The 12,410-nt window shown below is 39.3% G+C and overlaps 1 pseudogene; it reads left to right on the forward strand.

Annotated features, from left to right (window-relative positions):
- The first annotated feature begins 7,998 nt into the window (after positions 1 to 7,998).
- LOC143603649 (E3 ubiquitin-protein ligase PUB23 pseudogene) lies at positions 7,999 to 9,710 on the forward strand (annotated as a pseudogene).
- Positions 9,711 to 12,410: the final 2,700 nt, after the last annotated feature.

Raw genomic sequence — 12,410 nt, forward strand, 5'->3', positions numbered from 1 at the left:
AATTTTGAGTTTTTGAAGCAAAAAGAGAACATGATAGTACATTGATTATCTTGACCCCAAATCCAGCAAAAAGTAAGCTTAAAAGACTGTGTGCTTAATTGCATTGGTAGGTCTTAAAACAACCCAGTAGAGTAAAGTATGTGATATAAACATAAAGAAACGCCAAATTGAAAGGGGTGTTAGTCTCTCGCAAAAGTCTCGGTGAGGATGGCAGAAATGTAATAACCAGTCATACTCAAGCCTTATATTTGTTGATCACCCAAAAATAAAATAAAGCAAATAACAAGCGTTAAGATTCTGGACACTGTAAGTCTTTATGCGGCTTAATCATCTGGGTATTCATAAGCATGAATATTTCACTCGCTTTCAAGAAGCAAACCCAAAGTCATTAAACTTGATCACCGCTGTACTTCCTACAATTTAAATTACTTACTTGATCAAAATCCGCTGTTAGTCATACAACTGTTCCTCCCTTGCGCGCGTCTTAATACCATTAAGAAACGGACCCCAGGGGATACAATGTATGTAAGCCGACAGATGGACTCGTGCATACTCACTCACAGTAAAGGAAACTTGATGCATTGCTCAAAATTTCAAAATTGGTATCAAAAATTTTGATCAACAATATAATGGTTTAAGTCAAGTTGGGGTGATTTGGCAAAAATCAAATTAAGCTTGAACCGAGATTAGAGGCTGATAGTTTCTGATATTCTGTGCTTTAATTGAACAAATTAATCATATCACAAAAATACTTAAATGTGTGTTATTAGATTTATGTGGATAACAATACCAATGACTGCCTTATCGCCAGTCATAATATCGCTGAAATATAAAACTGTGATGGAAGGGCAATTTGGTCAATATGATTCTCTGCACAAACTCGACAAAAATACAAAAATATATTTCTTTTGATAAAAAAAGAATATCAAGAATATTGTCTATTTTTATTATTCGGATATTCTTTTGTAAATACATTCTTTATTCTTTATTTTACAAAATACCAAAAAGATTTTCTTTCTTTTTCTTTTTAAATATATTTTAAGTTATGTTTCGGAAAAATGAAACGTTTTTTAAGGTATTTGGTTGTCGGGATAAAAAGATTCTCGATAACCTAATTTATTTATTTTATTTAGTTATTTAATTCATTTGATTATTTAATTTAAAATTAAATAAAAGATTTTTTAATTAGAATCTAATTCGTTAATTATGGATAACGAACTAGGTGATTCTTTAGCGAACTAGCTTCTGGTTCGCTCACCTAATTCGCTTCCGCACTCTGTAACGAATCATCCCTTCGTTATGCATATTTAACGAATCAAGCCACGAATCATATCTTGATTCGCTAACTTAATGAAACGAATCAGGAAGTGATTCGCTAACCTAAGTTAACGAATGAATTAGCGAATGGGCTAATTCGCTAACTTTAATTCAAACGAAGTGCCTACTTCGTGCCAGCTGTACCTCGGGTTGTGTGCAAGGTTATAAAATACAAGAAAACGAACAGTTCTCCACTGTTCGCCTTCTTCCTTCACCTTAAAGTAACCTTATTCAAAATTTTCTTTGAAATTTCAACCTTCACGTTTTGATATTTCTAAGATATCTTTGGATTTCTAAGGTATAGACGATTATTGCGATCTAATTTTCATCAAAAATGGTTGTGGTTTGTTAGCTAAATTATTGATTTTTAAGGCTTTAAGGGTTTCCGAGTTTTTAAACCTATTTATGTATAATTTATGTTAATAACTTGATGATTTAGATGTCATTGTGATCTGAATGTGATTTCGATACCCTTGGTGGACTCTAATTAACATTTGATTATTGTTTGCTGGGTTAATTATGTGTTTAAGGTCTCGGTGTTTATGTTTAGTTAGTTTAACTTAGGTATTTAGAGATGTTGAGCCTCAATCTCATCGATCTTAGCTTATGAGCGTGATTCCAAGTACAACGAGATCATTATCTCGATGGTTCAACGATAGTTATGGCCTAATTGAATCTGGGTTTATAATGTTGATTGTTGTTGTTCTTCCAGATTTTGACATTGACTATGCGAGTCAAAGAGAAAGTCTTAATTTTTTACCATTCGTTAGTCTGAGCGAATTGGGACTGTTTCGTGTCCAATTCGTTAAGATTCTACACGAACTAGCTGTGCGAATAAGGCATTACACGAATCATTTGTGGATTCGTCTAAAATATAACGAACTAGATCTTAGTTCGTCATAATTAAATAGTAGTTCACTATGCTCAGTTCGTTAGTTAATTTACTTGATAGCGAATCGCATGATTCGTTACAGTATTGTAACGAATCAGTGAGAAGTTAACGAATGACATTTCATTTTTTTTAATTTAATTATATTAACTAGATGTTCAATTAATTTAATTAAAGAATTTAAAACGTCTAATACGCGTAAATATATTAATTATATATATCCTTTGTTTACGTATATACACCATCTATAGATATGTTGATATATTTTGATATCTCTTCTCATATTCGGTTTTATTTATACAGTAAAACATAGTTGATCAAGGACAACAAAATCAACCACCACCAGAACAACCTCCACAGAGACAACCACAGGTTCAGCAATCCCTTCAGACGAAGAAATTCTTGATGTATCCTCGTTTCCTTCAGCTAATTATCCCAGACCTAATCCCGAACTTGGTGATTGATCAGACAATAGTGAATGATGTACTTCATCAGGAACATATGACAGCAGATACCGTTCATCGTATGTTAACTTATAGAAAGGAGAAACCACAGAATAAACGGATGATTGGTCATATAATCAATCCGGATTATGTATGTCCTCCTAATGAGCGCTGGATCCACGACGATTTGGATTCCGAGCATGAAGGGGGAGAAGGTGGGAACGGTGATGGTGGAGATGATGATGGTGATAGTGATGGGAATGATGGTGATGGTGGAGCTGGTGAACGAGCTCTTAAAGAACAACAAGATGCAGTCGATGCTGCTCTAGCTGCCACCATGAAAGCTCAGCTGGAAAGAAAAAGAAAGGGTAAAGCTGTAGCTACTGGTGAACCATCAAAGAAGCCCCGTGTGTCTGCTGGGGCTGGGGTAATCATTGGAACCCCACCACCACGTCATACAACGCCTCAAAGCTCGGCGGTGCCGCTAACTACTAGCACTTCGATGCTTACTTTGACGACGACGTTGGTGTCACATGAGAGGCTCGGTCTTATTCCTCAAATGGCGTTAACCGAGATACCGAGACCTCCTGCTGCATTGTCTACAGTATCTCCTACTACATCAATAAGACCTCCTCCTCCGCCAACAACTACTTCTCCTCCTCCTCCTCCACCTCCGCCTAGTGATGTCTCATTCATGAGAATCACTCGGCCTCAAGGACCTGTTCAACCGGTACACCCATCATTTTACAACTTGCCGCCAGGTCGTCAAACTGTAATGCTGCTAAATCTGCTACATGTATATGAAAATCAAATGGCAGCTGACCGTCAAAATCAAGAACGACTCATGGAGAATCAACGACGAATGATGAGTTATATTTCTTTCTATCTAAAGGAGACTAAGTCGTTGCGTAAGATTGTTGAGTCTCAGGGGGTGAAATTAAAGGAACAAGAAGAGTTGATTTTACAATTAACTTGTAAAGAAGATGCCCTCAAGAAACTCAAGAATGACGACGATGATCCTGACGAATCTGGTGCAGGAGGTGAGCCTAAACAATCGCATGGTTCATCCTCTGGTGCTGGTGTTAGTGGCGGTGATGATTCGAGCAAACACATTATTATTTATCAAGATCCAACAGCTGCCAAGCCAATTGAAATGATTGCAGCTAACACAGTGATATTTGTTTATGGATCAGGGGTGGTTAAGAGTGTGGTGAATAGAGATGAGTTAGAGGTTGGGGAGTTTGTAGAAAGATCGTTGACACGGACGCAGATTTCGATTCTGCTTGGGCTGAATGACGATCAGTTGACTGCTTTAGAGACTGAGCCCGATGTCGAAGTGATAACTGAGGAGGGTTTGGAAGTTGATCCGTCGATTCGGATGAATACGGATTTTGTTTATGAGGATGAGGATGTAGAGATGGAGGATGTGACTGCTGAGGAGTACCCGGACTTGTATCAACATGCAAACGTTGATCAAGGTGCTCTGGTATTTCATGAAGAAGTAATTAAAGAAGCTGAGGATTGTCTTGAAATGAAGTCCAAAGGAAAAGGCTTTTATACTGCTAAGCCTTATGATCCGACTGTTGATGAGATTAAAAGCTGGTTCAGGTTTAAAGCTGTTGGTAAGATTATCCAGGCACATCGGATTGTTGATCAAGAACGCAAAGAGACAGCTGAAACCTGGGTCAAAGCAAATCAAGTGACTACCTTCAAAACGGTGTCCAAGGTACATGGTGATATTGTCTCCTGGCTTTATGATTCCGAGCTGAAAGTGTGTATTATTAAGTGGGAGAAGGGGATCCAATACTATGAAAAGATAAGGGACGTTCTGACATTACCACGGTGGGATATTCGTACCCTCACGAGACATCCATTTATCAATCGTGGGGGTTACCGAACAGCTGAGTGGTTTCACCAACACTTACTGTTCGAGGTCAATCATGGCTTCAAATTCTTCAAGCCCCAGGTCCCAAGACGTAAGCCCATTGACGAGATTGATCCAAGGACCGGCTGGAAGAAACTTGTCTTGAAAGTGAAGCCGCCAAAGACGATGAAAAAGGTTCCTGTGAAGACGATGCCTCAAGATATTTATCTGTCTTTCAACCGTTGGTACTATGACAATCATACTGGCGAGGCCGTTAATGTTCGTGGTCGAGGACTGCAGACCGAGCTCATCAAGATAATCAACCCGATGTGGTTGGTTAATTTATTAGAGACAGACAATGATGTGCTACACAGGAAGCAGATTTTGATCGAGCGCCGAGAAGATTACGACCTGGCTATGCAATTCCAACGAGTCGTTCGTGTGTGTCATGAGCATGGAATTCATAGTTGCAGAGACTGGCAGTCCAAGTGCTTCAAATAATTTAAAGACAAAGAGCTCAAGACGAGGCGGTGTCTGTTAGTGCACGGTTTTGCGTTTTGAGTCTTTGTATTTATCGTTAACGTTTTTGTTTATTAATTAATGTAATAATTAGTTTATTTAATAGCTAGTTCGTTAAGTTATAGGCTAGTTCGCTAGGGGATGTTAGCGAACTAGACTGTTAATGTATTCCCTCCTGATTCGTTAGGGGATGTTAACGAATCAGGGGGTGCTTCGCTAATTTAATGTATGTAACGAAGGAGAGCTGGTTCGCTAGGGGATGTTAGCGAACCAGCTCACCTTCTATATATAGTGAACTCATGTTAACGTTTTTAAAAAAAAAAGAGAGAGAAGTTTTGGGAGTTTAATTAACGTATTGTTGTCCAAATTCTCTCTCAAGCTTCACCTAATATTATACAGATAATATATTGATAATATATACACATACATAACACTGAATCAAAGTTGATTATGAGCTAGATCCTTAATCGTATTAATAGTATACACACAGATCTGAGATCTGTTAGTTGTTACTGTTATTGATACGAGTCATCGGGTTCCAACAAAGGGGATGGATCAGGCAGTTAGCTAAGGAGGGTTGTTTAAATGTAGGTGTGGGGGGTCAGGTTCTCTTGGTTTATGGAACTGAGTGGTGTGGGTCAAAAGTTCCTTGTAGTTTGCTAATGGAATTTTTGAAGTTTAGATGTAGGCAAATGTAATGTTTGTTTGGTGGTTGTCTCAGCCTCTAGCTGAGTGTTTGGTTCATGTCCTTTTTTAAGTTAACTGAATGATGTTTGCTGTTTAAAAAAAAAGAAAGTGTTTTATAAGCTTCGTGATAATAAAAAGTCCAAAACTGATGACCGGTGACATTATGTCGGTAGCTAAAGTTTGTTCAAAGAAAAAGTAAAAGGCACGTGGAGGTACTAATTGGGGGTAGAGAACATGATTGACTTTTACCAACTTCAAAGTCAACAACATCCATTTCTCATTCGTTTTTTAATTAACGAAATAGTTGATTCAACAAAAATATTGGCCAAAAGTTTCTTAATTAGTGGTACGTGTATGATCACTTGTCCTTACCAAGGAGCAACAAGTTTTGTTAAAGTGTAACTAGTGTGGTTGTAATTACTCGTGGTCGTTACCAAGGAGTAAATGGCACTACAGACATCGGTGGTCGTTTACCAAGAACTAAAATAAACCAACACGGACAGAGAATTTGTTCTGAAATATTTGTATATGCTATGAGATAGCTAGAAGTAATTGGTTTTTATTTATTTATTTTAAGCCAGTGATTTTCCAGCGTCATTGCGCGATGAATTTTTTTTTCTATTGACAATGAGTCGACAAGAATTTAATCGGCATCGGTTACGTTCTTTATAATGCTATAATTAAACCTAAAAATAAATTTCTCAAATTAACCTTTAAAAATCAAAATATTTATAATGACGTTTATTTGGTTGGTAAAATCCAGGCATTGATAAACCCCAAGCGCTATCAGTAAAACCCAGGCATTTGTAAAACCTAATAAAAATTTTAACATGTTTAAAACAACATTTATTTGGTTGGTAACCCGTGCGTTGGCAAAATCTGAGCCTTGCAGCGGTACGTCGACACGAATTCAGTCGGTATTCTTTACATTCGTTAAGCTACCAAAATTAAACCCATTAAATAGTTGGTCAAATTAACAAATATAAAAAATTAACATATAAAAAAATTTAAATATTTAAGAGGACGTTTATCAACCGGTAAAATCCGTGCATTGGTAAAACCTGCGTGAAATTGTTAAAACTCGAGCGTTGGTTAAACCCAAACATTTTTGGTAAAACCCGGGCATTGGTAGACCGAAGCATTGGTAAAACCAGTCATTGCTAAAACCCGAGAGTTACAGCAGTGAGTCCACACGAATTCGATCGATACTAGTTACGTTCGTTACATTATAAACAACAAAAACGAAAATGTTAACTAACCAAATAGGTACCGCCATGATTCAGTAAGATACTTGCGAAACCAAAGTTCACTGTTTATCGATATCGTTAATATACATGTAACACGTACAAAATATTTATTTTGTGTTAGGAAAATGTTTTCTATCTTACATTAAGTGGCCAGAGTTGTTTTACCATGTAAAACAAACAACATATATTTTCCTACCATAGTGTTTCATGCATATTTTCAATGTTGTTTCATGATTTTTTTTATAAAGTTAAGAGATTAGGCATTATTAAGTTTCAAAATATATGGTCTATATAAACTAAAATATCTTATTATAACTATGACAACTTTATTATCCTTGCGGTGTGAAGATCAAGATTCAAAAAGTGAAAGGATCCTCCATGGTGGATGTCATTTATCGGCCATGCACCGATCGTCCTCCTTCTAACATTACTTGACTTTGGGTTTAAATATTTTAATTTTTAAATGTTAATTTAAGATTATAATGGCATAAGATTTATCGGCTATGCTTTTTTAGTTAATTTCCTAAGATTATAAGAAAAGATAACTCTACAATACCCTACTTACAATAGCTATATTATCTAATTGAGTGATAGGGGTACTCTCGTTTAACTGTTGTTCCACTAGTCCAACATGCATGTATAGTTGAGGTGTGGAATGAAGGTTTAGGTGTCTGAATACTCCCATTTTACGTTCGTTCCAATATATTTGAAATGGAGGGTTGCGGTCATAGTTGTATTAATCCCGACTAGAGGTTGATTAATCAAGTTTAATCCTCGATTAATTCATATTTTCACTTCATATCCTACTAGCGATATCTATAATAGTGACGGGTTAAAAGAAGATAGTATATTAGTATTGGAAATCAATAGTGACAGATAAATGAAGTCATCAAATAATGTTTACACAAATGAAGTTGACAATGGAAATCAAGTATTACTAATTTTTAAAAGTTTTAGATAAAAAGATTCGAATGCAACTTTTCTTATAAAATAAAAAAGTGTTATTTTCTAAATAAGTCTTGAATTAAATACTTTAAACGTGTGTTAATTTTAAAATAAGAAAACTGTTAACATCCACAAGTGTGCTTATCCATCCAACACATAGCCCACACACTTCAGTTCGAAAACCACTGCCAGTTGTGTCTACTTGGATTCTCTTTATTGAAAAGTCCAACATCCAACCTTTGGCCACAACTAGTTTGACCTTAATTGTGTTCTGACTTTTTTTATTGCCTGTGTATAAATTCAGAAACTTCAAATTTCATAATCATTATTTTCTTCATAACTTTATTCAAGATTCACAAGAGAACACAAATCTAGAATCTTTACCAGCCATATAATGAGTGATTCCAAAAAAGGAATAGATATTCCTTCTTTTTTTGTATGCCCAATTTCTCTTGATATCATGAAAGACCCTGTAACACTTTCTACTGGGATCACATATGATCGCGAATCCATCGAGAAATGGCTGTCAAACAAAAAGAACGACACTTGCCCCATAACCAAACAAACCCTTACCGATATAGAGCTCATTCCGAATCACACCCTTCGTAGATTAATCCAATCTTGGTGCACAATTAACTCCCCATTCGGCTTTGAAAGATTTCCCACTCCGCGACTTCCAATATCCAAATCCCAAATATTAAAGCTTCTACAAGATTCAAAGTCTCCACAGTTGCAGATGAAGTGTTTAAAAAGACTTCAAACAATCGTGTTGGAGAGTGATATGAATAAACGCTCAGTCGAAGCAGTTGGAGCAGCTGAATACCTAGCTAATTGTATTATTAAAAACCCTAGTAGTGATGTGACCTCATCACCGCCTGCCGGAGAACTTTCTGGCTTTGAGACTGTGGTCGATGAAGCGGTTAGCATCCTTTACCACCTTCGTTTATCCCAAACCGGCCTTAAGGCGTTGTTCAGAAAGAACGATGAGTTTGTTGAAGCGATGACTCACGTGATGCAACGCCCCGCTAATGACGAGTCACGCACTTACGCTGTCTTATTACTTATGTCCATTATGGAGGTGGCAGAGCCCGTTCAAATGATGTCACTAAAGCCTCAGTTCTTCACTGAGTTTACGCGTTTCCTGGTTAACCAAGTTTCATTAAAGGCGACCAAAGCTGCATTGAAAATATTAATTGCAGTCTGTCCATGGGGGAGGAATAGGGTAAAGACGGTGGATGCTGGAGCTGTTCCGGTATTGGTGGACATCCTTTTAGACAATAATGATAAGAGGATAACAGAGACGGTGTTAATGTTGTTACACCAGCTTTGTTTGTGTGCGGACGGCCGTGCAGAATTTCTTAAACATGGTGCAGGTTTAGCTGTTGTATCGAAGAAAATCTTTCGTGTTTCGCCGGTAGCAGGCGAGAGAGCGGTGAGGATCCTTCATTCAGTGGCTAAGTTTTCCGGCATTGCGAATGTAGTTCAAGAGATGTTGCAGGTGGGTGTGGTGGGAAAGCTATGCCTTCTGTTACAAGTAGATTATTGTGGGAGTAAGACTAGTGAGAAAGCCAAGGAGATTCTAAAGATGCATTCTAGAGCTTGGAAGAATTCTTCTTGTATACCTCATAATTTGGTTTCCTCCTATCCATCTTAGTATAGTAGACTACTATATGCATCAAGGCTGTTCATACCGATCATAGAAAGAGAACAATATTAGTTTACGGTTCACATTTATAGTGTAGGTAGATGCATTGGTGACATATTTGTTTTTTTTCAAATTTGGCATCTCAAAGTTATGGTGCATTTTTGGATTAAAATTATTTGTGATCACGTTCTAAAAGAAAAAAGAATTGTGATTATATGGTTTATCCTTCCAGTTTGGGACGCAAAAATGATTCCCAAGTTATCTATGAAAAATGTATAGTTTAAATTTCACTAAAACCTGAGATGTATCAAAATACATACAACTGGTTTGAAAAGAAACATTTTACTTAATATTTTGAGTTAAGTAGTGTCGAATCACGAAATGAATCTTACCTGATCCATGACGATGTTTCCACGGATTTTCGAGATGAACGAACCACGTCTTGATCTTCTTCTTCTTCGGCTGCGCCTGTGACCTGCAATGTCGAGACCTGCAATGGTTTCGGGGGTGTGGAGGTGACTGCTAAGATATCCTGAGGATTTATTGTTCACAGACACAAAAAGTGGTGGTGGCTCTTATTGAGCATGACCCATGATAAGGAGGTGGAGACCTCCTTATATAGAGTCTCATGGCCACCATCATGGTACCCTAATGGGCCTAGCCCAATTAGGGTTACCTCCACAAAACCCCCTCAGCCCAATAACATTGTATTAGTCCATGTAATGAAATAAGCCAAACATACTAGATTTAGGGTCGTAGAACCGGGTTTTAGTACCATACCCCTACAAGCCCCCCCAAGTCCAGTGTTGCTCCTGGGCGCGCAAGCGTCTAGGTGGAGCGCTGGACTTTGTAAGGTGTGAGGCGGTTTTTTCCCTTTTCTTTGGCCTTGTCTTTATTGGCTGAGTTTTTGGAGGTTTTCCCCATGATGGTGACAAGCTGTAAAAATAATGAAGCCTGCGCGTGAGGCGGCTTACAAGCTATAATAAAAGAGCCTGCGCGAGAGGCGACTTGCGAGCTATGAGAATAATAATGCCTGCGCGCGAGGGGCGACTTACGAGCTAAGAATAATAAAGCCTGCGATGACGATGCGTCTTATGAGCTTTGAGAATAATAATTGAGCTGGCGCGTGAGGCGACTTACGAGCTGTGAAAGTAATAAAGCTTGCGCGCGAGAGGCGTCTTATGATCTTTGAGAATAATAATTGAGCTGGCGCGTGAGGCGACTTACGAGCTATGAAAGTAATAAAGCTTGCGCGCGAGAGGCGTCTTATAAGCTTTGAGAATAATAATTGAGCTGGCGCGTGAGGCGACTTACGAGCTGTGAAAGTAATAAAGCTTGCGCGCGAGAGGCGTCTTATGAGCTTTGAGAATAATAATTGAGCTGGCGCGTGAGGCGACTTACGAGCTGTGAAAGCAATAAAGCTTGCGCGCGAGAGGCGTCTTATGAGCTTTGAGAATAATAAAGCCTGCACGTGAGGCGACTTACGGGCTGTAAGAATAATAACAGCTTGCGCGCGAGGCGTCTTATGAGCTGTGAATAATAAAGCCTGCGCGTGAGGCGACTTACGGGCTGCAAGAATAATAACAGCTTGCGCGCGAGGCGTCTTATGAGCTGTGAATAATAAAGCCTGCGCGTGAGGCGACTTACGGGCTGTAAGAATAATAACAGCTTGCGCGCGAGGCGTCTTATGAGCTGTGAATAATAGTGGAGCTTGCGCGTGAGGCGGCTTACGAGCCACTCTATGTCACGCGCCACGTGCAGATGTTGCATGCGCGTGCGCGTAGACTTTGGTTTTATGTTATGCGCCACGCGCAGATGTTGCGTGCGCGTGCGTGTAGACTGTGACATGTGTGAGCATGTGATGCGTAAGCATGTGATGCGTAAGCATGTGTAATATGCGTGAGCATATGTGATGCGTGAGCATATGGTATGAGGATTCCCAACCCCTAAGTTTGGCGCGTAGCCATATGGGATATTATGAGGATTCCCAACCTTGAAGTTTGGCGCGTAGCCATATGGGATATTATGAGGATTCCCATCCTTGGCGCATAGCCATATGGGATATTATGAGGATTCCCAACCTTGGCGCGTAGCCATATGGGATATTATGAGGATTCCCAACCTTGAAGTTTGGCGCGTAGCCATATGGGATATTAGGAGGATTCCCAACCTTGGCGCGTAGCCATATGGGATATTAGGAGGATTCCCAACCTTGCAGTTTGGCGCGTAGCCATATGGGATATTAGGAGGATTCCCAACCTTGGCGCGTAGCCATATGGGATATTAGGAGGATTCCCAACCTTGCAGTTTGGCGCGTAGCCATATGGGATATTAGGAGGATTCCCAACCTTGGCGCGTAGCCATATGGGATATTAGGAGGATTCCCAACCTTGCAGTTTGGCGCGTAGCCATATGGGATATTAGGAGGATTCCCAACCTTGAAGTTTGGCGCGTAGCCATATGGGATATTAGGAGGATTCCCAACCTTGGCGCGTAGCCATATGAGATATTAGGAGGATTCCCAACCTTGAAGTTTGGCGCGTAGCCATATGGGATATTAGGAGGATTCCCAACCTTGAAGTTTGGCGCGTAGCCTGATGCGCGCATGCACGGCAATAGAGTGGTGACTCGCGAGTGCGCGTGCATGGCGGAGGTCTCTTGCGCAAAACCCAGATGGTGGTTTCCGCGGCGGCACATGCACGGCTGCGGAGTGAGAACCCACGGGCGTGCGTACATGGCGGCGGAAGTCTGGTAATTTCTGGATCTGCAATTTAAGAGTCAGATCTGCAACTTTAGACCTAAAATCCAGGTCTGTAATCTAGACCTAGATCTGTAAATCAGATCTGGACAGATC

This window comes from Bidens hawaiensis, unplaced genomic scaffold, assembly GCF_021521415.1.
Source record: "Bidens hawaiensis isolate Kalapana, Puna unplaced genomic scaffold, B.hawaiensis_p1.1 tig00062337_1, whole genome shotgun sequence".
In the NCBI taxonomy this organism is placed as follows: domain Eukaryota; kingdom Viridiplantae; phylum Streptophyta; class Magnoliopsida; order Asterales; family Asteraceae; genus Bidens; species Bidens hawaiensis.